Source organism: Entelurus aequoreus, linkage group LG06 (assembly GCF_033978785.1).
Source record: "Entelurus aequoreus isolate RoL-2023_Sb linkage group LG06, RoL_Eaeq_v1.1, whole genome shotgun sequence".
NCBI lineage: Eukaryota > Metazoa > Chordata > Actinopteri > Syngnathiformes > Syngnathidae > Entelurus > Entelurus aequoreus.
This window is the reverse complement of record NC_084736.1, coordinates 19,033,952-19,060,981: the sequence shown is the minus strand read 5'-3', so window position 1 is coordinate 19,060,981 and position 27,030 is coordinate 19,033,952. Positions and strand designations below refer to the sequence as shown.

At 42.2% G+C, this 27,030-nt stretch overlaps 1 protein-coding gene across 2 annotated transcripts in view; it reads left to right on the top strand.

Annotated features, from left to right (window-relative positions):
* Positions 1-27,030, top strand: part of asic2 (acid-sensing (proton-gated) ion channel 2) — a 941,282-nt gene that overhangs the window by 274,625 nt on the left and 639,627 nt on the right. The window lies entirely within an intron of this gene.

Here is a 27,030-nt window from a genome sequence, read left to right as displayed (position 1 = left end):
CTCCTCTTCTCCCCTGTCCCTTGGGAGGGGAGTTGCATAGGTCCGGTGGCCATGGATGAAGTGCTGGCTGTCCAGAGTCGGGACCCTGGGTGGACCACTAGCCTGTGCATCGGTTGGGGACATCTCTGCGCTGCTGACCCGTCCCCGCTCGGGATGGTTCCCTGCTGGCCCCACTATGGACTGGACTCTCGCTGATGTGTTGGATCCACTGTGGACTGGACTTTCACAATATTATGTCAGACCCACTCGACATCCATTGCTTTCGGTCTCCCCTAGAGGGCGGGGGTTTACCCACATATGCGGTCCTCTCCAAGGTTTCTCATAGTCATTCACCGACGTCCCACTGGGGTGAGTTTTTCCTTGCCCGTATGTGGGCTCTGTACCGAGGATGTCGTTGTGGCTTGTGCAGCCCTTTGAGACACTTGTGATTTAGGGCTATATAAATAAACATTGATTGTCTATTCTATTCTATGTTGTCTATTCAACATAATAGCTGAATAGACAAGCATTTTGTCAATAACAAATCTCTAACCAACACATTTTACCCAGAAATGTGGCTATTTTCAGGAAGAAGTACATCATGCCTGCGTACAATAGCTCAACAAATGGCAATCATATGGTTATTGTCAGTACTATCAGAAAACAAAGACTAAAACAAACTAAAACCAACTCTAGCAATGGTTATACTGGTAAAAATAAGTAGAGCATGCTTAGCAGCCTAATGTACGCCCCAAACTATAGTGGAGACATTTTAGCAAGGTATGCCTATAGGCTACACCAGGGGTCGGCAACCTTTACCACTCAAAGAGCCATTTTGGCAAGTTTCACAAATTAAAGAAAATAATGGGAGCCACAAAAAAAAAAAAAAAAAATTAAAATGAAAAACACCGCATACAAAGCTTAAATTGCTTTGTGCTATGTTAACCAGGGGTCTCAGACACACGCACCGGCAAGCACTTTAATATGGAAATTTGATGTTAGTGTGGCCAGCGAGTTTTGAATGAATGGCGCTTGATAGCGTCATACTTGCCAACCCTCTCATTATTTCCGGGAGACTCCCGAATATCAGGGCGTGATGGCACTGCTTTTGGCGCCCTCTACAGCCTGCCCAAACAGTGTACCTGCCCGACCACATGTAGAATGCAGCTTCAGCTTGCTCACGTAAGTGACAGCAAGGCGTACTAGCTCAGCAGCCACACAGCTTACACTGACGGTAGCCGTATGAAACAACTTTAACACTGTTACGTTACAAATATGCACCACACTTTGAACCCACACCAAAAAAGAATGACAAACACATTTCTGGAGAACATCTGCACTGTAACACAACATAAACAAGCTGTCCCACCACTCTGGTCGCTTTGGTGTAGAACACATTAAAGCCTTCTACAGAAAGCTAGGAGTATCTGACGATGATTTCAAATTAGAAATGGTCACAGCTGATGATGTGTTTAAAAAATTGAGCGCGCTCCACCCTAACAAGGCCACCGGCCTTGATAATATTCCCTCCAGATTCCTCAGGGACTCTGCCTCCATCATTGCCCCGATCATCACGCACATAATAAACCTATCAATTACACAAGGCCAAGTACCAAAAGATTTTAAGATAGCAAGAGTAACTCCCCTCTTTAAAAAAGGAAGCAAATTGGAACCTGGCAACTACCGACCTATTTCTATTCTCAGATCTGTTTTGAAAGTAATGGAGAAAATAGTTTATGAACAGGTCGATAGTTACCTTGCCACTAATAAACTCATGTACAAATTCCAATCCGGCTTCAGAACTAACCACTCCACTGACACATGCCTTCTCTAACTGACCGACCACATCAAACATGAGGTGGACGCGGGCAAATACTGCGGCATGGTCATGCTGGACCTTCAGAAGGCCTTTGACACCGTTAACCACGCTATACTGTTGGATAAGCTCAGAGCATTCGGATTTAACAAAACCCCATGGAGCTGGATGCAATCTTACTTGGAGGGGAGGGAGCAGGTGGTAGAGGTGAACGGCACCGTGTCCCCCCCCCCCCCCTCTCGGTGAGCTGTGGAGTCCCCCAAGGCAGTATATTGGGACCTTTACTGTTCCTAATATACATAAACGACATGTCATCGGCATGCGACTGTGAATTGTTTTTGTTTGCGGATGACTCTGCCTTGCTGGTATCCGGCAAGGACAAGTCACAGGTGGAGAAAATCCTCAGTGCTGAGCTCTGTAGAACTTGCACCTGGCTCGCTGACAACAAGCTATCCATACACTTGGGTAAAACAGAATCCATCCTGTTTGGGTCCCACATCAAACTTAAGAAAGTCAATGACTTCACCATAAAAGTAGGTGACATTGTTATCACCAGGAAAGATGAGGTCACCTACCTAGGTTCCATTCTAGAGGCTAACCTTTCCTGTGATAAAATGGCAACCAAGGTAATCAAAAAGGTTAACCAACGAACAAGATTTCTCTACAGAATTTCCTCTCTGGTCAACAAAAGCACCTTGAAGATTCTGGCGGGAACTCTCGTTCAACCCTTTTTCGATTACGCATGCACCTCGTGGTACCCTAGCACCTCCAAAACCCTCAAATCTAAACTCCAAACATCTCAGAACAAGCTAGTCAGGTTACTTCTAGACCTCCACCCCAGATCCCACCTCACTCCTACCCACTTCTCTAAAGTGGGCTGGCTCAAGGTGGAGGACAGAGTTAAACAACTTGCACTGAGCCTAGTCTATAAAATCCGCTACACCTCCCTGATACCGAAGTACATGTCAAACTACTTCCTTAACGTAAATGACCGCCATAACCACAACACCAGGGGGTGCTCCACTAACCACGTTAAACCCAGATTCCGAACTAACAAAGGTCTTAACTCATTCTCTTTCTATGCCACATCAATGTGGAATGCGCTCCCAACAGGTATAAAAGAAAGGGCATCTCTATCCTCCTTCAAAACCGCAATAAAAGTTCACCTCCAGGCAGCTACAACCCTAAACTAACACCCTCCCCGGATTGCTAATAATCAAATGTAAACAATAAAATGTTATCTAGGAGAGGCACTGAGATCCTGGGAAAATCGGGGGGTCGGCAAGTATGCAGCTGGGCCGCATCAGAGTGGTCAGAGAGCCGCATGCGGCTCCGGAGCCGCGGGTTGCCGACCCCTGGGCTACACAAATGAGGAATTATTTTATCATGTGATTTGGCTGTCTCCATACATTTCACTTTGCCATGATGACAGCCATGCTAATGTTGGAACCAATTTCCTCAGCATATCAGCATATTGAGAACGAAATAGACACGGACACTACCCATATCCACATAGGTTTTTGTGAACGTCTCTGAGTGGGGGAGGGTTCTCCTGGTGCCGACAGATCTCTCGTGAGCCCGGTAGACAGGTTGGAGTAAGTCTTTTTATTTTTCATACACAAGTATGACGTGCTTTCCAGCAATATATTTACGACTTTTCAGTCCCGTTTGTCTCAATGTGTGCTCTCTATCTCCAACTCCAACTCCCAACAACTTGTCTCGTTCCGGCTGCTGCTAATAAAGGCGGCAGGTGATTAGATAACAAGGCCCAGACGGGCTATCTGCTCACCTGCCGCTGTCTTCAAGGCCGGTCCTTGAAAACCCTCCACAGTTTTATTTGTAGAAAATATATTTTGCCCTGTCAGTTGGATGACACATCAACATACAGGCTAACGGGCATATATTTCCTCCGTTAGCCTGAATGTCGATGTGTCATAGATCGGGCTAGCATGCTAAGCATTACACTAAGAGCTAAGCACCATCAAAGCATTGGTTGCACGAACATACCAGCGTTGTTAGACAAGATCATATACTGTGTTGGACAATATTGTTTACATACAAAATGTCCATTTCCATTTATTACAAGTAATAAGAAAACGTAAATGCCTGACTTACCTATCAAGGAGGAAATTAGCAAGTTTGGCATCAGATGAAAAAAATCTTCTCCGCCTTCAATCGTCTCCATCTTTCGAAGGCATCCCGATACAAATCCCTGTTTTGTTCCTCGCTTTGTCATGAATAAGTTGAGAATCGTAACAAGGCTTTTTAGATTTACTAAGGTCTGACATGTTTAGTAACTTTACCAGTGGCAGTAGCCAGACGAAGATGGCGGTGCGTAACTGGCAACTTGGATGTGACACACTCACAGACTTTCTAATTGGTCAAACGGTGGAGGGCAGGACATCCAAATGAAAACAATAACAAGATTTTGGGGCTGTAAATCTAATTTTGAAATGAGCATATCCCGGCTACCAATAGCAGCTATAAAGCTATTAGAAAAGAACATGATTTAGTAATGCCTTTTGATGTATCAGAGCCATTTAATGACTTGACATTCTTCTCTCTCTCTCTCTCTCTCTCTCTCTCTCTCTCTCTCTCTCTCTCTCTCTCTCTCTCTCTCTCTCTCTCTCTCTCTCTCTCTCTCTCTCTCTCTCTCTTTCTCTTTCTCTCTCTATGTCCACTACTTGCTGTCCATATCCTACCAAGTCAGACCTACACTGTTCCAATATCAATTTCTCTGTTCTCAATTGTTGATGACTGATGATAACAACCAAACCTAACCCCCCCCTCCACACCCCGGATTGTAAATTATGTAAATAATTCAATGTGATTATCTTGTGTGATGACTGTATTATGATGATAGTATATATCTGATAGTATATATCTGTATCATGAATCAATTTAAGTGGACCCCGACTTAAACAAGTTGAAAAACTTATTCGGGTGTTACCATTTAGTGGTCAATTGTACGGAATATGTACTTCACTGTGCAACCTACTAATAAAAGTCTAAAAAAAACCTGAAATGATAACATATGGCTCGTTTAACATCCCTAAAAAAAAAAGTGATATCTAATGTGAACGCAAACTGACCCGCAGGCAGACATGAATGTCGTCAGTGTATACGGAAGTACACATGGCTCCAATTCTAGTAGATCTCAGACCTGGCACATTTGTAGCAATTTCAAGGATTTTGTGCAATCAAAGTCAACATTTAGTTAGCATACATTTCTGCTGTATGTAATGTAGCCTGTTTAGCTAGTCCTTGTCCTCCTGGGATGATACTTGTAAGAAACATAGTTCATTTGCTGCCATTGAGGTGAGGTTTACTGACTCATCCCGAATTTCCAGTGACACATGCGCGCCGGCGGACTCTTTCCGTCAATGTGTCGTCAGTTTCCACTGTAGCCGACATGCTGTTCAGCATTCTAGCGCTAAATTTACGCAGAGCTTCTCATTTTTGCTGGACAGCGCAACAAAGCCATTCAATTTAGCTAAAATCTGCTAGTGTTGGACAGGAAGTTATGCTCAAAAACAAAAAATATCCGGTTTACTCTTTCTTCAAGGCGGATCATATTTTACACTTTGAAAGGTCCTAATGGGCGGCGACAAACATGAAGTCAACATGTCAAAGGTTTTTAGACTTAATTTCATCTTGTTGACACAAATGGATGATTCTGGAGGTCCAAAATTATAGAACAATGCACAGGCATATCCCAGGAAGCTAAATGGGGATGCGGCTTGTGTCAAATATCAGCTGATATAGAGACCGGGAAAGCAGAGGATTGGTTGTGTGACACGCTCGCAGGGATGATGCAACTGTTGTATTGTTGCTTGCTGCAAAGAATAAAGTGGTTTATCAAGGCAGGACCGAGTTTATTTGCTTCTGCTTATCTGGAAGGACATAATAAACCTTTTGTGGTTCGCTTTATTACTACTTCCCTTATCTCGTGATTATGCGCGGATTTGCGAGATCTCGCTATTTCCCTGCACCACGCAGCTTCAACAGAACTGCGGTGGGAATTGCCAGACGACAAAGGGCGGCGCCCTCCCGCGGTACAACCGGTCCGTGACCATTTCGGATTCAGTGGAAATCTGGGGTCAGAATTGGCTTTGCACCGTGGCGGAACATTAGCGACCAGTGAGGACGCTATGTCGCTTTGAGATCGCGTTTGTCGCTGTCAAATTTGCGGCCACAGCGAGAATGTCTCACCAACGTGCATTATCACGATATAATGTTAGTACTAAAAGCTATATTGTCGGCCAAATTGATATCATTTATACTGTCTATATCGCGCAACCCTAGTGCCGCCTCTACACCCAGCTTGGGCTTTTGGAGTTTTTCTTTGCCCGGATGTGGGTTTAGATCAGTGAAGTGAATTGTGTAGTGAATTACATTTATATAGCGCTTTTTCTCAAGTGACTCAAAGCGCTTTACATTGTGAAACCCAATATCTAAGTTACATTTAAACCAGTGTGGGTGGCACTGGGAGCAGGTGGGTAAAGTGTCTTGCCCAAGGACACGACGGCAGTGACTAGGATGGCGGAAGCGGGGATCGAACCTGCAACCCTCAGGTTGATGGCACGGCCACTCTACCAACCGAGCTATACCGCCCCTATCAGGGGATGTTGTTGTGGTTTGTGAAGCCCTTTGAGGTGCTTGTGAGGAAGTGCTACATGAATAAACTAGAAGAGGCATTATCCTGAAGGAATTGCGTGTGAATACTCCAATGCTGAAGTTGAAGTGAAATGCTGACAGAATGTAGTATGAATGTAAGAATAGTTTGAATGTTGGAATGGTTTGAATGTTGAAAAGCTGACGCTGAACTGAAATGCTAATGGAATGTAGGATGAATGTAGAAATGGTTTAAATGTTGAAATCGTTTAAACGCTGAAATGGTTTGAATGTTGAAGAGTTAGAATTTCCAGGAGAACGGAAATTTGGTTTTGAACTTGGGAAAGTGTTCATTTGAATATCCAGGATAAGAGGAATGTGTTAATGATGGAATGGTTTGAATAGGTTGAAAAATGTGGGAATTGTGCAACTGGGGGATGGCGTGGCGCAGTTCGGACAGTGGCTGTGCCAGCAACCTGAGGTTTCCTGGTTCAATCCCCACCTTCTACCATCCTAGTCGCGTCCGTTGTGTCCTTGAGCAAGACACTTCACCCTTGCTCCTGATGGGTCCTGGTTAGCGCCTTGCATGGCAGCTCCCGCCATCAGAGTGTGAATGGGTGAATGTGGAAATAGTGTCAAAGCGCTTTGAGTTCCTTAAAAAGGTAGAAAAGCGCTATACAAGTTGAAGTATAACCCAACTTGGAAAAATGTCCCATTCATTTCAATGGGGACTTCCTGGAAATTTGGGAATTTTGGGAAAAGCGAGATTTTTTGAAAATGATTAGGAGCATAAATGTCCTAAATGAGCTGAATTGGTTCGGTGTTGGAATTGTTTAAATCGGGCAAGGAATGTTGAAGTAGTAAATGATATTAGGGAATTTCGGGAAAAGCTGTAATTTTTTTGAAAATGCTAAAAAATGTGAATGCTGTGAATAAGTTTAAATGGTTGGTGTTGGAATTTTTCAAATCGGTCGAAGTAATAATATGTTAAAGTAATAACATGTTTAATTGAGAAATGGTATTACGGAATTCCTGGAATTTCGGGAAAACCGGGAATTTTTCCAGTTAAAGAAAACCATATTTTTTTGTCCTGATTAAAAGGAATGATTTGACGGTGGAACGGTTGAAGTTGGTTGAAAAAAGGGCTTTGGAAAACCAGGACTTCTGGAAAGTCCTGGAATTTTTTTGAACTTGGAAAAAGGGAAGTTTGAATCTTCTGGAAAGTGGAATGTGTTGACGGTGCAATGGTTTGAATTGGTTGAAAACTGTGGAAATGGTGGCAGTTTGAAAAATGGCCAATTCTTTTTGAATGGGAAAAATTTCCAGGAAAACCTGGAATTCTGGAAAATATGGGAATTTTTGGAATTTGTCAAGGGAAAGCCCGTGATTCCCGAATAGGCTGAACAGTTTGAAGTTGTAACAGTTTGAAACGGGTGAAAAATGTGGAAGGTAGAGCACGCCAAAATCTGGAGAAGAATAATAATAATAAATTGAATAAAAAATAGATTAATTTTGGTGTAGAAAACTTTGGAGCATTCACACAATTATAATTGATTGGTTAATTGATACACAATTCTATGTCCACTGTGGGATGTTATTGTCATTTACTGAGTGGTGGTGTGTATTCTCTTCCGGGGTGACTTCCTGATGACCCGAATGTTGCAAAGCTGAGTGGCACGACAACTTGATTGGACAACTGACAGGATGACGTTTAAACACTCCAACAAAAGAGATCCACAGGCAGAGTAAGACGTGATTCAGTCCAAGGAGGCTTTTGTTACTCAACATCTTTCGAGCCCAAATGCATACAAAAGTAGGCTTAAAAGACAAATAGTTACATAAGCGGCAAGGCAGAACCAATCATATTACAGGGCTTATGGGATACCCGCCAAAGCAGAACACAAATAAGGTCCATAGCAGCGCCGCCTCCGTACGCACTCTGTGATGTGGTGTTAGTGGAAGTCCAATAAGGACCAGAGATTTACTGACACGTCTCATTTGTCCAACTGTGTCATCTGGGTGTCCCCACGCTGTCAAAATGCCATCGCTCGCAATTTCACCATCACTGATTTAATAGTTTTAGTGGTCACCCTTTAAATATCGGATTGTTTCTGCCAAGGACCTCGTCATCGCTGGTTCCTTTAAGATTCCAAAATATTGTTGTTACACTGGTAGGGGTGGGCAATATGGCGGAGAACTGTTTCACGATATAAGTGTTTTATATCGGACTATTGAAAATAATTAATAATTTTTGTGAACTATGGAAAATAAGGACTCGGAGCAAAAAATTATCTAATTATAATCCCCTCAGTTATCAAGGCAGAAAGGAAATGTCAACATAAGCATGGAAAACACTCAATGTAAAGAAATTGTAAAATCACGCTGAACATTAAACAATAAGCTCTTAAAATAAAGGCGCAAAAATAAGGAATGTATGAGAAATGTTTAATAAAGTGTAATAAATTAGTGCAAAGTGTGAAAACGTAATCATAGAGAAACCTGAGAAGGACTATTTTCTGCAGGTTTAGTGCCAGGAAGTTACAGCTGTTTAACATATAATTGGGTCTGTTATTCTTATTTAAGTGTGAAAAGGAATGTATGTTATGCAGTAATTATTTGAATATTATTGGACCAAAATAATATTCATTTAAAGTAGCACATATGTTATATTTTTTGTATGTATTTTATTTATACAGTTCTGAGGACTTTTATACAGTTCTGTTGAGTTTTGTGGACTTGGAGAAGGCATTCGACCGTGTACCCTGGGAAGTCCTGTGGGTAGTGCCCAGAGAGTATGGGGTAACGGACTGTCTGATTGTGGCGGTCCGCTCCCTGTATGATCAGTGTCAGAGCTTGGTCCGCACTGCCAGTAAGTCGGACCCGTTTCCAGTGAGAGTTGGACTCCGCCAGTGAGAGTTGGACTCCGCCAAGGCTGTTCATAACTTTTATGGACAGAATTTCTAGGCGCAGTCAAGGCGTTGAGGAGATCTGGTTTGGTGGCTGCAGGATTAGGTCTCTGCTTTTTGCAGATGACGTGGTCCTGATGGCTTCATCTGGCCAAGATCTTCAGCTCTCACTGGATCAGTTCGCAGCTGACTGTGTAGCGACTGGGATGGCAATCTGCACCTCCAAGTCCGAGTCCATGGTTCTCGCCCGGAAAAGAGTGGAATGCCATCTCCGGGTTGGGGAGGAGATCTTGCCCCAAGTGGAGGAGTTCAAGTACCTCGGAGTCTTGTTCACGAGTGAGGGAAGAGTGGATCGTGGGGTCGACAGGCGGATCGGTGCGCCGTCTTCAGTAACGCGGACGCTGTATCGATCCGTTGTGGTGAAGAAGGAGCTGAGCCGGAAGGCAAAGCTCTCAATTTACCGGTCGATCTACGTTCCCATCCTCACCTATGGTCATGAGCTTTGGGTTATGACCGAAAGGACAAGATCACGGGTACAAGCGGCCGAAATGAGTTTCCTCCGCCGGGTGGCGGGGCTCTCCCTTAGAGATAGGGTGAGAAGCTCTGTCATCCGGGGGGAGCTCAAAGTAAAGCCGCTGCTCCTCCACATCGAGAGGAGCCAGATGAGGTGGTTCGGGCATCTGGTCAGGATGCCACCCGAACGCCTCCCTAGGGAGGTGTTTAGGGCACGTCCGACCAGTAGGAGACCACGGGGAAGACCCAGGACACGTTGGGAAGACTATCTCCCGGCTGGCCTGGGAACACCTCGGGATCCCCCGGGAGGAGCTGGACCAAGTGGCTGGGGAGAGGAAAGTCTGGGCTTCCCTGCTTAGGCTGCTGCACCCACGACCCGACCTCGGATAAGCGGAAGAAGATGGATGTATGGATGGATACACAGTTCTGCACTTGAGTTCCTCCTTGTTGCTTCCACCGAATAGGACATGGGCGAGGGTTGAAAACAAAAGAGAGGTGAGCTCGGTCTGTTTTCGAAAAATAATCCCAAAAACTGTCATTCTGTCAAGGTGACTTCTTGTTTAATCCACAATTTATTCGCTCTCCGCAGCACTCATTCTTACTTCATCTTCTCACTCCATGCAAAGAATCAACCACGAGACAGCAAGATGGCGCATGCAAACTTGGTAGTTGAAACTATTACCTGATTGGCTGTTGGCATGTCCTTTCCATTGCTCAGTGACCACTTCCTGCGTTCTTTGGTTAACAGAGAGCGAGTGTCTTTGTTCATGCAACCAACCTTGTTTCGTAACTTCCACTTTCTTCTGACAAAAAAAAACCAAAACACTATATTGCCAAAAGTATTTGGCCACCTGCCTTGACTCACATAGGAACTTGAAGTGCCATCCCATTCCTAACCCATAGGGTTCAATATGTCGATCCACCTTTTGCAGCTATTACAGCTTCAACTCTTCTGGGAAGGCTGTCCACAAGGTTGCGGAGTGTGTTTCTAGGAATTTTCGACTATTCTTCCAAAAGCGCATTGGTGAGGTCACACACTGATGTTGGTCGAGAAGGCCTGGCTCTCAGTCTCCGTTCTAATTCATCCCAAAGGTGTTCTATCGGGTTCAGGTCAGGACTCTGTGCAGGCCAGTCAAGTTCATCCACACCAGACTCTGTCACCCATGTTTTTATGGACCTTGCTTTGTGCACTGGTGCACAGTCATGTTGGAAGAGGAAGGGGCCCGCTCCAAACTGTTCCCACAAGGTTGGGAGCATGGAATTGTCCAAAATGTTTTGGTATCCTGGAGCGTTCAAAGTTCCTTTCATTAGAATTAAGGGGCCATGCCCAACTCCTGAAAAGCAACCCCACACCATAATTCCTCCTCCACCAAATTTCACACTCGGCACAATGCAGTCCGAAATGTAGCGTTCTCCTGGCAACCTCCAAACCCAGACTCGTCCATCAGATTGCCAGATGGAAAAGCGTGATTCATCACTCCAGAGAACACTGCTCTAGAGTCCAGTGGTGACGTGCTTTACACCACTGCATCCGACGCTTTGCATTGGACTTGGTGATGTATGGCTTAGATGCAGCTGCTCGGCCATGGAAACCCATTCCATGAAGCTCTCTGCGTACTATACGTGGGCTAATTGGAAGGTCACATGAAGTTTGGAGCTCTGTAGCAACTGACTGTGCAGAAAGTCTTTGCACTATGCACTTAAGCATCCGCTGACCCGTCTCCGTCAGTGTACGGGGCCTACCACTTTGTGGCTGAGTTGCTGTTGTTCCCAAACTCTTCCATTTTCGTATAATAAAGCCGACAGTTGACTTTGGAATATTTAGGAGCGAGGAAATTTCACGACTGGATTTGTTGCACAGGTGGCATCCTATGACAGTTCCACGCTGGAAATCACTGAGCTCCTGAAAGCGGCCCATTCTTTCACAAATGTTTATAGAAACAGTCTCCATGCCTAAGTGCTTGATTTTATACACCTGTGGCCGGGCCAAGTGATTAGGACACCTGACGCTGATCATTTGGATGGGTAGACCGTGGGCAGGTTTAAGAAGCTGGGTTTCTGCAGCACAACTTTTTGTCTCCCAGCACTGAATGCTCAGCAAATCATTTCTGTTTACAATGGAACACTTTTTAATGGTCAATTCAATAAAGGCTGCCTGGGTAATTGGTCAATTAATGGCTGTTTGGAAATCGAGTTTTGCCGCCACGGCGGCTCTCAACTAGAATTTAATTAATTGGACCTGTATGAAAAAAGCTTTTAATCACAGGAAGGGTGTCAGGATGGGGGAGACTGCAGTGTTGTCTGACGCCCCATTAAAAGGTCAACGGCACTAATTTTTCTCCCTCTGCTGGCGTTCAATTACTATTCTTAGAAGACATTGTCAGTTTTTATCAATGCCAGGCCGGCCGGGATGTGATTTCGGCTGATGGATCGCGGCATGAGGCGCCTTCCCTGACGAGGAGCAGCAGCTTAGGATATTTAGCGCACGGAGAGACTTCTCAGAGACAACGGGTGTGTGGGGAAATAAGCCTGCATTTGCGCCATGAGCCGTAAAGCACTCCTGCGACATCTGGAAGGCCTTAAAGTCCTCCCGGCCTTAACAACTCTCCCAATACCCAATAAGCCACAACCAAGTTCCTCTCTCCTCTTATCTGCACATCCTTCTTCCCGCCTGGCTTCCCTTCATCAGGTTCTCTACTCTATTGCTTTTTTGAGTGCCATGCGTGATCTGAGCCGCGTTCCCAAAGGTGGAGAGCTTCGCCGTACATCATTTTGCATCGCTGCATATGTGGAGCTCTGCTATCTAGACTCTGCTGCAATCTAATAAACGGAGCTGTAGTTTTGCTCTTTTCAAGATGCTACGCTGACATATTGGTCCATGGGGGAAGCAGGAGCAGATTTAAGAGACCCCCGACATTGCAGTGTGTGTGTGTGGGGGGCCAGAAGGGAGCAGACCACCCTCACAATGATGTACCACTTTGCAAGTCAGCAACATCATCAATGTGGCACCTGTGACAAAAAGCTCCCTCCTCTCCAGGGGGAGATGATGCAAATTGAGCACAGAGGGATGAAAATTGAAAAGTAGTAGCCGTAGTGTCGCGGAGGTACGAGAATAATTTACATGCGCACATCGTTGCCAAAATTATCTTTATTGTTAACATATATGAACGCATCATAATAATCCCCTCAGTTCACCCCAAAAACAGATTAACTCGCTGGAATATAAAGACAATATAACTAGAGATGTCCGATAATGTATTTTGTGCCGATATTCCGATATTGTCCAACTCTTAATTACCGATACTGATATCAACCCATACCGATATATACAGTCGTGCAATTAACACATTATTATGCCTAATTTTGTTGTGATGCCCCGCTGGATGCATTAAACAATGTAACAAGGTTTTCCAAAATAAATCAACTCAAGTTATGGAAAAAAATGCCAACATGGCACTGCCATATTTATTATTGAAGTCACAAAGTGCATTTTTTTTTTTAACATGCCTCAAAACTGCAGCTTGGAATTTGGGACATGCTCTCCCTGAGAGAGCATGTGGAGGTTGAGGTGGGCAGGGTATGGGGTAGCGGGGGGTGTATATTGTAGCGTCCCAGAAGAGTTAGTGCTGCAAGGGGTTCTGGGTATGGGTTCTGTTGTGTTTATGTTGTGTTACGGTGTCTCCCGAAATGTGTTTGTCATTCTTGTTTGGTGTGGGTTCACAGTGTGCCGCATATTTGTAACAGTGTTAAAGTTGTTTATACGGTCCCCCTCAGTGTGACCTGTATGGCTGTTGACCAAGTATGCCTTGCATTCACTTGTGTGTGTGAAAAGCCGTAGATATTATGTGACTGGGCCGGCACGCAAAGGCAGTGTCTTTAAGGTTTATTGGCGCTCTGTACTTGTCCCTACGTCCGTGTACACAGCGGCGTTTTAAAAAGTCACAAATTGTACTTTTTGAAACAGATACCGATAATTTTGAAACCGATACCGATAATTTCCGATATTACATTTTAAAGCATTTATCGGCCGATGATATCGGCAGTCCGATATTATCGGACATCTCTAAATATAACATACATCCATGAACGTGGATGCATATGCAAAAGAACAATATATTTATCTGTACAGTAATCTATTTATTTATATCTGCACCTTATTGCTCTTTATCCTGCACTACAACGAGCTATTGCAACAAAATGTTGTTCTTATCTGTACTGTAAAGTTCAAATTTGAATGACAATAAAAGGAAGTCTAAGTCTACATGCTGCAGTAGTCCTTGTGTGTGAGTATTTTTACTTACTTGTCGTTGTGGCTTGTGCAACCCTTTGGGACACTTGTGATTTAGGGCTATATAAGTAAACATTGATTGATTGATTGACTTATCGTATTTTTTAGTACTATAGGGCGCATCGGATTATAAGGTGCACTGCCGATGAGCGGGTCTATTCGGGTCTATTTTCATACAAAAGGTGCACCGGATTATAAAGCACATTGAAGGGGTCGTATTAAATTACATTTAAAACACTTCTGTGTGGTCTACATAACACGTAATGGTGGTCCTTTAGTCAAAATGTTGCATAGATTATGTTTTACAGACCGTCTTCAAGTTGCTTTCTGATCGTCTCTTTTAAAATTCAATGTTTCTTGGTGGAGTTTGTGAAAGTGATGTGTTAGAAGTGGTCAGGAAGTTTAAGAACAAAAAGTCTGTCGATGGTAACAACGTGGATATGTCACTTGTAAAAGAAGTGATGGATTGTGTCCTGAAGCCGTTTACTTATATATGTAATACATCTTTATTTACTGGTACTTTGCCTGACAAAATGATAATCGCTAAAGTTATTCCGATTTATAAAAATATAAGGGGGAAACTATCCGAATCCATTGCTATTGTTGTCTGTCCATCTGTGTTGGCCCTGCGATGAGGTGGCGACTTGTCCAGGGTGTACCCTGAATGCAGCTGAGATAGGCTCCAGCACCCCCCGCAACCCCGAAAGGGACAAGCGGTAGAAAATGGATGGATGGACATGCTGAATAAGAAAAGTCTGCATATGTTATATTATTCTTTTATTTTTCCATATTTATCATATTGTGTTGAAGTTTGGGGAAATGTTTATAAAACAAACATAGACCCAATAATTAAACATCATAAAAGGGTAATTAGAATAATACACAAAGCGTGCTGCTATGAACATACCAATCCATTATTCATAAGTTCTAATGTGTTAAAATGTTCAGATATTGCGTTTTTAAAAACAATGGACATTGTGCCTTCCAGCTTGTATTCTTAGGTTATTTCAATTAAGAGGAGAAAACTATAATTTACGGGGATATTGATTTTTGAAATAGGTAAAGTAAGAACGAATATAAAATACAAATGTATTTCAGTTTCAGGAGTTAAATGGTGGAACATGCTCAGTGAGGAGTTGAAGACATGTAGTTATTTGTTAAGGTTTAAGAAAGCCTTGAAAGGTGAAATATGGTAACAATTACTTTCATCCCATTGATTTTTTGAACGCTGATGTTCCAGGCAATCTAATTTTCAGTGAAGGTATAGGATAGGCAAATATAAGCCTTGGCTTCAGCCTATTCCTTTTTCGGTCATTCTTTTTCCTTTCTTTTTGTGTGTGTATGTGTACGATTGTTAATATGTATGATATGTACTGTTAAACTGATCACACAAAATGGTTGATGGTTGATTATATGACCGAAATAAACTTATTTCATTCATTCATATCTTATCTTATTCTCCCCGTCATCTTTGTCGTACCGGTAGTTTTTAGCGCTTCCGTTCAAATACATCTTAAAGTCCTACATTACAAACCAATATTGAAAGCAATAAAAGCTTAGCCATTAAACGAGATAGCATACTTAGAATAGAACATTATCAGTCAAGTAAAAGAAACACAACATGCAAAATAGTGACTTTTCTAACAATGTGTCTATTTGTCATTTTTTCCAAAAATTGACTTGGTCAAAACATTTCAGTGTGTTTTTAAAGGCCTACTAAAACCCACTACTACCGACCACGCAGTCTGATAGTTTATATATCAATGATGAAATCTTAACATTGCAACACATGCCAATACGGCCGGGTTAACTTATAAAGTGCAATTTTAAATTTCCCGGGAAATATCCGGCTGAAAACGTCTCTGTATGATGACGTTTGCGCGTGACGTCCCGGATTGTAGCAGACATTTTGGAACAGCACGGTGGCCAACTTAAGTCGTCTGTTTTCATCGCAAAATTCCACAGTATTCTGGCGATCTGTGTTGGTGAATCTTTTGCAATTTGTTTAATGAACAATGGAGACAGCAAAGAAGAAAGCTGTAGGTGGGATCGGTGTATTAGCGGCTGGCTACAACAACACAACGCCGTCCGCCGCCGCGCCGCTGTCCTCACCGGTGTCTGGGTTGACTTCCTCCGTGTCCGGGCCGCCAACTGCACCGATGATCGTGGTGAAGTCCTCTGTCGCGCCTTGGAACGCAGGTGAGCACGGGTGGTGATGAGCAGATGAGGGCTGGCTGGCGTAGGTGGAGAGGTAATGTTTTTAGCATAGCTCTGTCGAGTTCCCGTAACTAAGTTAGCTTCAATGGCGTCGTTAGCAACAGCATTGCTAGGCTTCGCCAGGCGGGACAGCATTAACCGTGTGGTTACAGGTCCAGGGTTTAGTTCAGTGTCTCCTGAGAGTAGAAGTAATAGTAGTATTGTTGATCGTCGGTCTATCCTTCCAGTCAGGGGCATGTTTCTTATGTTTCTATCCGCAGTTAAGCTCGATGCTATCACGTTAGCTCCGAAGCTAAAGTGTTTCGCCGATGTATTGTCGTGGAGATAAAAGTCACTGTGAATGTCCATTTCGCGTTCTCGACTCTCATTTTCAAGAGGATATAGTATCCGAGGTGGTTTAAAATACAAATCCGTGATCCACAATAGAAAAAGGAGAAAGTGTGGAATCCAATGAGCCCTTGTACCTAAGTTACGGTCAGAGCGAAAAAAGATACATCCTGGCGTCCTGCACTGCACTCTAATCCTTCACTCTCACTTTCCTCATCCACGAATCTTTCATCCTCACTCAAATTAATGGGGTAATCGTCGCTTTCTCGGTCCAAATCGCTCTCGCTGCTGCTGGGAATGATTGTAAACAATGTGCAGATGTGAGGCACTCCACAACCTGTGACGTCACGCTACTTCCGGTACAGGCAAGGCTTTTTTATCAGCGACCAAAAGTTACAAACTTTTTTGTCGAAGTTCTCTACTAAATCCTTTCAGCAAAAATATGGCAATATCGCGAAATGACCAAGTATGACACATAGAATGGACCTGCTATCCCCGTTTAAATAAGAACATTTCATTTCAGTAGGCCTTTAAGTACTTTTTGAGGACATTCAACAATACCGTAATAATGACGACCGTGATAATTTTGGTCACGATTTTTGTTACAAAATATTAATATCATTACATCCCTACTTATATCCCGAAACATCTCTCACACTTTTACTGTCTTTAAGATTGCAATGCAATTCAAAAGCATTTGAAGTTTGTCAAATATAACAAGTGATTACTTTGATAGATGCCATACATTTTAGTGAATATAAATACTTAACTTTAGCTAGGACTTCAAAATATCAAGTCGGTGACTTGAGACTTGCAAAATAATGACTTACTGTATTTTCTGGACCATAGGACGCACCGAATTATAAGGCGCACTGCCGATAAGTGGGTCTATTTTTATACAAAAGGTGCACCGGATTATAAGGCGTATTAAAGGGGTCATATTATGATTTTTTCTAAATTGAAAACACTTCCTTGTGGTCTACATCAGTGGTCCCCAACCTTTTTGTATCTGCGGACCGGTCAACGCTTGAAATTTTGTCCCACGGACCCGGGGGGGGGGGGGGGTATCCATTGGTCTACATAACATGTGATGGTGGTTCTTTGGTCAAAATGTTGCATAGATGATGTTTTACTGATCATCTTCAAGTCGCTTTCTGACAGTCGTTTCAGGATTTTGTGGGCGGTCTTATTTATGTGGCTCACCTTCGACAGCGTCTTCTCCCCGTCATCTTTGTTGTAGCGGTGTAGCGTGCAAGGACGAGAGTGGAAAACGTGTCAAAAGATGAATCTAACTGTTTTAATGACATTCAGACTTGATATCAACAACAGAGCAGCATCTACTCATCCGTGGCTCACTAGTGCAACAACGCCGGAAATGTGTCCCGTGAAAAACCGTCCGACCGAAACTCTCTAATAACTAAAGTTCCGTGCGTAAATTATGGAAACCCATGACACTGGTAGTTTTTAGCGCTTCCATAGCGAGACTACTGACAGATATAAGTTAGAACTTTACACTACTTCATATTAGAAATGGCAACAGATGAATGTCGCATAACAAGAAGATAGTGAAAAAGAAGAAGCTTATCAACTACAGCATCGTCACAGACTACAGGGGCGGAAGTGCGCACATTTTCAGCACTTATGCAGATCTCAAATACACATCAGCAGGTACCAGAAGGTAAGCAAAGTTGGTTTTGCATAATATTGTGAACAAAACACCAGATAATATGTCTGCTAATGGGTGCCATTTTGCGGTCCTTATACACACACCATAGTAATACTTGTATCTCTGACTACGGTAGCTGTAATGGGCCGACAATCTATCAAGCGGTGTGGCTTCAAAGTCATACTAAAACATTTTGACGGATTTTTGAGTGCATGTGTAATGTTCTTTATTTTCAATGGAACATTTAAAGTTTTGGTGTTGTTTACTGGTGTCATATTGCAGTCTACACGTATCTTTTATGTGTGACTACCATCTACTGGTCACACTTATCATTAGAGATGTCCGATAATATCGGACTGCCGATATTATCGGACTGCCGATATTATCGGCCGATAAATGCTTTGAAATGTAATATCGGAAATTATCGGTATCGGTTTCAAAAAGTAAAATGTATGACTTTTTAAAACGCCGCTCTACGTAGTGGTACACTGACGTAAGGAGAAGTACAGAGCGCCAATAAACCTTAAAGGCACTGCCTTTGCGCGCCGGCCCAATCACATAATATTTACGGCTTTTCACACACACAAGTGAATGCAAAGCATACTTGGTCAACAGCCATACAGGTCACACTGAGGGTGGGGGTATAAACAACTTTAACACTGTTACAAATATGCGCCACACTGTGAACCCACACCAAACAAAAATGACAAACACATTTCGGGAGAACATCCGCACCGTAACACAACATAAACACAACAGAACAAATACGCAGAACCCCTTGCAGCACTACAACATACATATATTTTTGATGCGAGTACAATATGATTTGCAGCTGGGCTTTGGAAAGACCTGATGGAAAAACTCATTTGTATAAGGTTCTATTATGAATTACAGTATATTATTCATGTGCTGGTGTGTTGATTGTTTTGGTTCCGTCACTTGAAAGGTGTGTAAACGTCAAGTGAACGCACCACCTTCAGACTCCTTGAGCTTTCGCTCAGAGGTTGCACTTATTGGTGTGGACAGAAATGGAACCTGTCACTAGAAGACGAGAGGAGCAAGGCTTCTCTTCTCGACATTGACTTGATTGATGCCCGTGTCTCGCTTCAGAGACTATCGGACATCCCTGCAGTGTCTTGAGGAACATCCAGCGAGACGTAAAAGAGGCAGACTTTTTCAAATGGTCTGCACCAAAGGTCAGGGCTGAGAGTGCAAGCACAGAGCTCCCCTGCAGCATGGAACACTTTTCACTGGTGATCCTGTGAGCAGAGCAAATGTTTGACAAAAGCCAGCCTCGTCATTAATTCATGCGCAGGCTGTGTACAGAGAGCTCGCAGCAGCGCTCGGCGTCTTCGAGGGTTTTCTAGCAGCTGCAATCAGTAGCAGTCTGGACGATAACGTAAACAATGGCCGATCCCTCATCGTAGCATGTCACATTTTAGCCTCAAATAGTCTTTGCTTCACCAGTGTTAGGAACGTTTATTAGTAACGAGTATTCTCATTACTTTTACGTATGTTTCGCCATTGCTGATGTGTTTGATGTAAAGTGGCACGCTACTTGTATTTGTGTGGTGTTCGGGTCTTTGGGACCCGTTTTCATTTGTTATTAAAAGAAAAATGATACAATTAATTAACTTTCCAAACTGAGACTCACTGACTTTGGCTCATTTTCTGTGAAGAACATATATCAGAATACATATTTAATGAGCACACTCCATACACCCCCCCTACACATTTCTAGTACATATAAGATGGCTAATAGAAGTGTGGAAATTGATGTTCTGTGTACCACACACACACACACACACACACACACACACACACACACACACACACACACACACACACACACACACACACACACACACACACACACACACACACACACACACACACACACACACACACAGCAGGCCTAAACAGGAGGAGGACAGAGTGTAGGTACACAGAACATCAGAGGGTCAAATGTGCGAGAAAATGAGAGCAGACAGTGTTGACAATGTTGCAACCTTGTGTGGGAACTGCAGGTGCAGAAACACAAAATAAGAATCCCTGTGGGATGCAGAAACTGGCAGAGAAATGTTCCGTGCAACGTTCATATTGTTCTCACTCAGCCAGCGTTTGTGGGTCTGATGGACCCGTTGCATTTTGTGGCTTTTAATGTCTCGCAATCAAACACTTTTATGTTAAAATACTGAACAGATGTTTATTGGGATAAGGTAAACACATTTTTACCTTATTGGAATAAGGTAAACATCTGTTCAGTATTTTAACATAAAAGTGTTTGATTGCGAGGCATTAAAAGCCACAAAATGCAACGGGTCCATCAGACCCACAAACGGTGGCTAAGTAACAACAATATGAACGTTGCACAAGGTTAATGTGGTTGTGTGTCAACAAAACGGTGTCAGAAATACAGCAAGTTCCATGCAGGAAATATCTTACTAAGCACTACAATTAACTTGATATCAAATAGGAAGAGGCAACATCACACAGCAAACAAAACAACATATACATACACACTGTTATGATCTGTTGCCCGGATCATAGTTTATTTACGTTTTGATTCACTTGTTGTTTTAGTTCTGTTCCAGCACCCCGGTTTTGTGTCTCCTTGGATGCTATGGCTATTCATTGTTTTCACCTGCCTCTGATTAGTGTTCGGGACGCTCACCTGTTCCCGGGCACTAATCAGAGAGCTCTTTAGTCCTGCCTTTTCCCGTCACTCAGTCTGGTGCTTTTGTTTGCTCTCATACAACTGTTACATATTCCTTGTGTTTCTTGCGCTAAGTTCCGCCTTAGTTTTTCCTGGGTAGCTATCCCGTTAGCTTCCAGTGCTATATGGACACTTGTTTTGTTTATTTAAAGAATAAATAATTCTTTTTACTTGCAAGCTGCTTCCTGTCGTTCCGCTGATTCCTGGAAAGATGACCTACGGCATCAACATGCCTCGACCACATTACACACACACACACACACTGCTGTTACTACTACGAGGGAATAATGAACAACTACTGAGTGATTGAACTGACAAGCTTGCAGTCCTACAATACACCGTTTGTGGACAAGGAGACTACAGCCATCGAATTACATTCAATGCCTTTATTAAGTAGCGCTAACACACTCCAGTGAAAAGATGCAACAGAACTGTCGTTGCTAGGCTAAAAAAATAGTTTAGCTTTAATGCTGCTGATCGCGCTCTCACTTGGCAACAGGCACAGCCTTTTAAAGGCACACACATGCATTCTGCTCTCAAGAAGTGTTTCTCAACTGCATATGCCAGATATTTGAATTTTTTTTTAGGTTACCTATGAATTACTTATCGTAGTAATACAATTTTTTAAAGAGTAATTATGTTAGTAATTAAATGACTTTTTTGGTAACGAGTAATTACAACAAATTACTTTAATAGTAATTTTCTGAACACTTGTGTCACACACTTAAAACATAGCGGGAGGGGAAGGAATTCCGCTTTTTTTTTCATCCAAAGTGGTATTTTTTTCTGATGTCCGTATGAAAACGATAAAACAATGAATATTGATAGTCAGGTTGCTTTTGTGGCGTAGCGGCTGAGCCAGACCTGGGCAAATTAAGGCCCGCCGGACATTCCCCAAAAATGATTTTAGATCTTTAAGATGGAAACTGTAGCTGCCATTATGATCTGCAGTGATGTTTTCACTGCAGATTTTTACAACAAAGTTCTAAAGCTTAGTGATATATCAGATATAGCAGATTGTAGATGTTTGTTTTTTTTTACCCTTCGCGTTCATATTTCTTTGTGTATGTTGCATTTTTGTTGCATTGTTTCGCTTGATTGTAAAATATGTCGATCGAGAGGGCGTGTGACGTTTACATGTTGTCAATATTCAGTGTTTCATCGTTCATAGTTAATATTGTAAATCCCACATTCTTTATTTTCATGTACATTCTAGTTGTCTCATTTAGTAAAACAATTTAAAATGCCATTCCGTTTTTTAAGGCGGTCTGTCATAGCGTTTTTAGCATTCAATCAGACATTACTGTGAGGTTTTGTATTAGTGTTCCTAAAAATAGATATACCGGCCCCCAGGCACATTTTTTTTTCTCTAAATGTGGCCCCCCGAGGCAAAATAATTGCCCAGGCCTGGGCTGAGCTATGGCGTTCTAGCCTATGTCTTTGACTGGGGGGCCTCCATTCTTGGAACATTGCAGCATGTTTTTGTCTCTGTCGGTTGCTTCCGTTGACATTCCGGAACACTCAAAGTGAAATACCGTGCGAGGAAGAAACAAAAATGGCAGCTTTTGTGTCTTTAACATTTTTGCATGTTTAGGTATATGTGTGTTTAACGTGTCGATATCACAGTGTAGGATTGGTAAATGTTGTGTTTTGAAATAACATGTTTGGTAATTGCTCGCTCATGTCGTGGAACAGTGTCTCGGTTGGATGTGGGAATTAAGAATTCTTGGAATTGGTCGTGGTTAAAAAAAAAAGAAGTCGACGGATGCCCGTTTTCTGTATTTATTTTCAAACCCAAAGATCCGGGGAAGCACTTTGCATTCTTTGCGATGGGAAAGTGATCCACTATGGTGGCAAAGGTTGGTTGTCATTGAAACAGCATTGCGAGGGAAGCAAACATGCAGGAAAAAAAAGATTGAGAGAAGAAAAGGACAAACTGCCTATAGTCATTTTCATAAGTTACTACTTTTAGTAAGTAATAATATGGCTTATTGCTGTTGACAAGTAGATATTATGTCTCATTATTTTAATCAGATTTACAATACTAAACCCACTAACTTTTTCTAGATCTTGTGCTGCATGGCCAATGGTACCTATGAAAAACACTGAAAAAGTATAATCATGAATTTATTAAGATGACATGTAATAAAAAGCTTCATGTTGTAATTGAACAATCTTACACCCATTCATTCACTAAGTGACTCACTATCCATCCATTTTCTACCACTTGTCCCTCTGAGGGTCGTTAGTTCAACAAAATATGAGTTTTTACACTTACAATATTTGTTATCGTAATTACTGTATTTTCTGGACCATAGGGCGCACCGGGTTATAAGGCGCACTGCCGATGAATGGTCTATTTTTGATCTTTTTCATATATGAGGCGCACCGGATTATAGGGTGCATTAAAGGAGTCAATTTTATTTTATTTTTCTAAATGTAAAACACTTCCTTGTGGTCTACATAACATGTAATGGTGGTTCTTTGGTCAAAATGTTGCATAGATTATGTTTTGCAGATCATCTTCAAGCCGCTTTCTGACAGAAGCTTCCGGATGCACCGTTTTGTGGGCGGTCTTATTTACATGGCTCACCGTCTTCTCCCCGTCATCTTTGTTGTAGCGGTGTAGCGTGCATGACGGGAGTGGAAGAAGTGTCAAAAGATGGAGCTAACTGTTTTAATGCCATTTAGACTTTACTTTAATCAATAATGGAGCAGCATCTCCTCATCCGGAAACAACAACAAGGCCGGAAATGTGTCCCGTGAAAAACCGTCCGACCAGAACTCTCTAATAACCAAAGGTCCTCGGGTATATAATGTCCACTCACTAGACCGGTATGTTTTAGCGCTTTCATGGCGAGTTAACTGACAGATATAAGTAAGAACTTTACACTACTTTATATTAGAAATGGCAAAAGCACAGGATGAATGTCCCATAACAAGAAGATAGGGAAAAAGAAGAAGCTTGTCGACTACGGCGAACTACAAAGGCGGACGCGCGCAATATTTCAGGATTTATGCCGATCCCAAATACAGATCAGCAGGTACCAGAAGGTAAGAAAAGTTGCTTTTGCATAATATTGCGAAACAAAACGCCAGATAATATGTCTTACATTATACACACACCATAATAATACTCGTTTTGTTTAATGCGCCGACAATCCATCAAGCGGTGCGGTTTCGTAGCTTACCAAAGTCTTACTAAAACATTTTGATAGATTTTTGAGCGCCGTGTGTAAATGTTCTATATTTTCAATGGAACATATGAAATGTTGGCGTTGTTTACTTGAGTCATATTGCCCTCTACACGAATCTCTTATGTTTGACTGCCATCTGCTGGTCACACTTATCATTACACCATGCACAAAATATAATAGCTTCGAGGTATGTAAGCTAAACCAGAATTATTCCGTACATTAGGCGCATCAGGTTATAAGGCGCACTGTCGAGTTTTGAAAAAAAAAAGGATTTTAAGTGCGCCTTATAGTCCGGAAAATACGGTATGTCATTATTCTTAAATGTTTTTGGAACTTCAAATTGATCTTTCCAACCATGAAAACACTAGCCCTAGGACTATTTTCTTTAAATTGCACTTTTACAGCATTTCTTTGTAGGAAAGGGGGTTCGGTGAGTCGGCCTCAGGGGTTCGGCGGAGCCTCCACCGCGGAGGTCAAGGCACACCCAACTCATCGTGTAAATAAAAACTTCTCCCTATTGGCGTATTATGGATACCCCCAAACAATGTTCCCTCTAATTTTCCATCTGATTTGCAGGTGTGTAATTTCTTGTGAGTTCATGCACTGTGTTGGTTTTGTTCTTTGAACAAGGTGATGTTCATGCACGGTTCATTTTGTGCACCAGTAAAAAAAAACATATAACTTTGTCTTGAATTTGAAAAAAATATATATTTATATATTTATGTTAGATCTACTATGGACTGGACTTTCACTATTATGTCAGACCCACTTGACGTCCATTGCATCCGGTCTCCCCTAGAGGGGGGGGGGGGGGGGGGGGTCATACACCCACCCACATCTGCGGTCCTCTCCAAGGTTTCTCATAGTCATTCACACCGACGTCCCATTGGGGTTGTGAGTTTTTCCCTGCCCTTATGTGGGCTCTGTACCACGGATGTCGTTGTGGCTTGTGCAGCCCTTTGAGACACTTGTGATTTAGGGCTATATAAATAAACATTGATTGATTGATTGATTTTTCACTAAAGAAGGGTTCGGTGAATGCGCATATGAAACTGGTGGGGTTAGCTACCTCCAACAAGGTTAAGAACCACTGTTCTAAAGCATCTTAAAAATGGTCAAATATATTTAACTCAACCCCCAAAATGGCCCCCTTGACCCTCAGCTGCTATTTTTCAATTCCTCTATTTTTTTTGTGTACCTCACTGGCATCCCTGGGAAATGTGCTACGCCGCTATTGACTGGCCGCCTGCTTCACGCCTGCAGTAGTGATGGATGGTTCCTATTAAGGTGCGGAGGCAATTAAACAGGAAAAAAAACAAAACAGAATTCTCATCTGTAATCACTCGCCAGCATGACGCCGCCAAGAGGAGCCGCAGACAAAGTGTTGGCAATTTGATTTTTGCACACACTCAAGGCAGCTTATTTGTTCATAATCTCTTTTTGATCAGGCAATCATTCAGAGGTCTTTGTCACACTTGCAATGTCTCTTTAAAGCAATATCATATTGCAATCTCAAATAGTCTTCTTCCCCCCACGTTTGAAATCCATCCAATATAAAAGTTATTTGAAGCAATTAGGCGTGACATCTAATAGTTTATTGGAAGTGTGTTAGCCTCCATGCTAGAATTCAGACATTTTAAGCACACTAGTGTGTGTCTCTGTAGCTTCATGGCTAAAGAGATGTTTGTCTCCAAGAAGCGCTACTGTGTACTTATAGGACTGCAGCTATCTGTTATTTCAGTAATCGCATAATCTATCCATTAGTTTGTTCCATTAATCAAGTAATCAGATTCATCACACTTTATAGCCTCACGGCGTATTTTAGGGAAACTAGTTGAAAATAAACAAGTCTTTCTACTTGCCATGACCTTCATTACCTTCTATTTATCTTGTTTGAACTTTTATCAACCTTCTATGTATCTTCTTTTGGCTTCTAATTACTTTTTTTTTTTTTTTAACTTTTAAACATCTTCTTATACCTTCAATTTACCTTTTATTTAACTTTTACTATCCATTTACCTTTCTTTAACTTTTATTTACCTTAGATTTTTATGCTTTACCTTCTTTGACCATCTTTTACATTCCATTTAACTTATTTTACTGTCTTATTTACCTTGTAATTACCTTATTTTACCTTTTTATTTACCTACTAATTAGATTATTTACCTTCTTTTTCCTTTTTTGTGAATTTTACATTTTTACTTAATTGTACCTTTCATTTATCTATTTAACTTTTTTTAACCTTCTTTTCCCTACTTTTAACCTTTTAACTTTTAACCTTTACTTTCTTTTACATTTTATTCAAGCTTTACCTTCTTTTACCATCTTCTACCTCAGTGTTTTTCAACCACTGTGCCGCGTCACACTAGTGTACCGTGAGATACAGTCTGGTGTGCCGTGGGAGATTATCTAATTTCACCTATTTGGGTTAAAAATATTTTTTGCAAACCAGTAATTATAGTCTGCAAATTATGTGTTGTTGTTGAGTGTCGGTGCTGTCTAGAGCTCGGCAGAGTAACTGTGTAATACTCTTCCATATCAGTAGGTGGCAGCCGGTAGCTAATTGCTTTGTAGATGTTGGGAACAGCGGGAGGCAGCGTGCAGGTAAAAAGGTATCTAATGCTTAAACCAAAAATAAACAAAAGGCGAGTGCCCCTCAGAAAAGGCATTGAAGCTTAGGGAAGGCTATGCAGAACGAAACTAAAACTGAACTGGCTACTAAGTAAACAAAAACAGAATGCTGGACGACAGCAAAGACTTACTGTGGAGCAAAGACTGCGTCCACAATGTA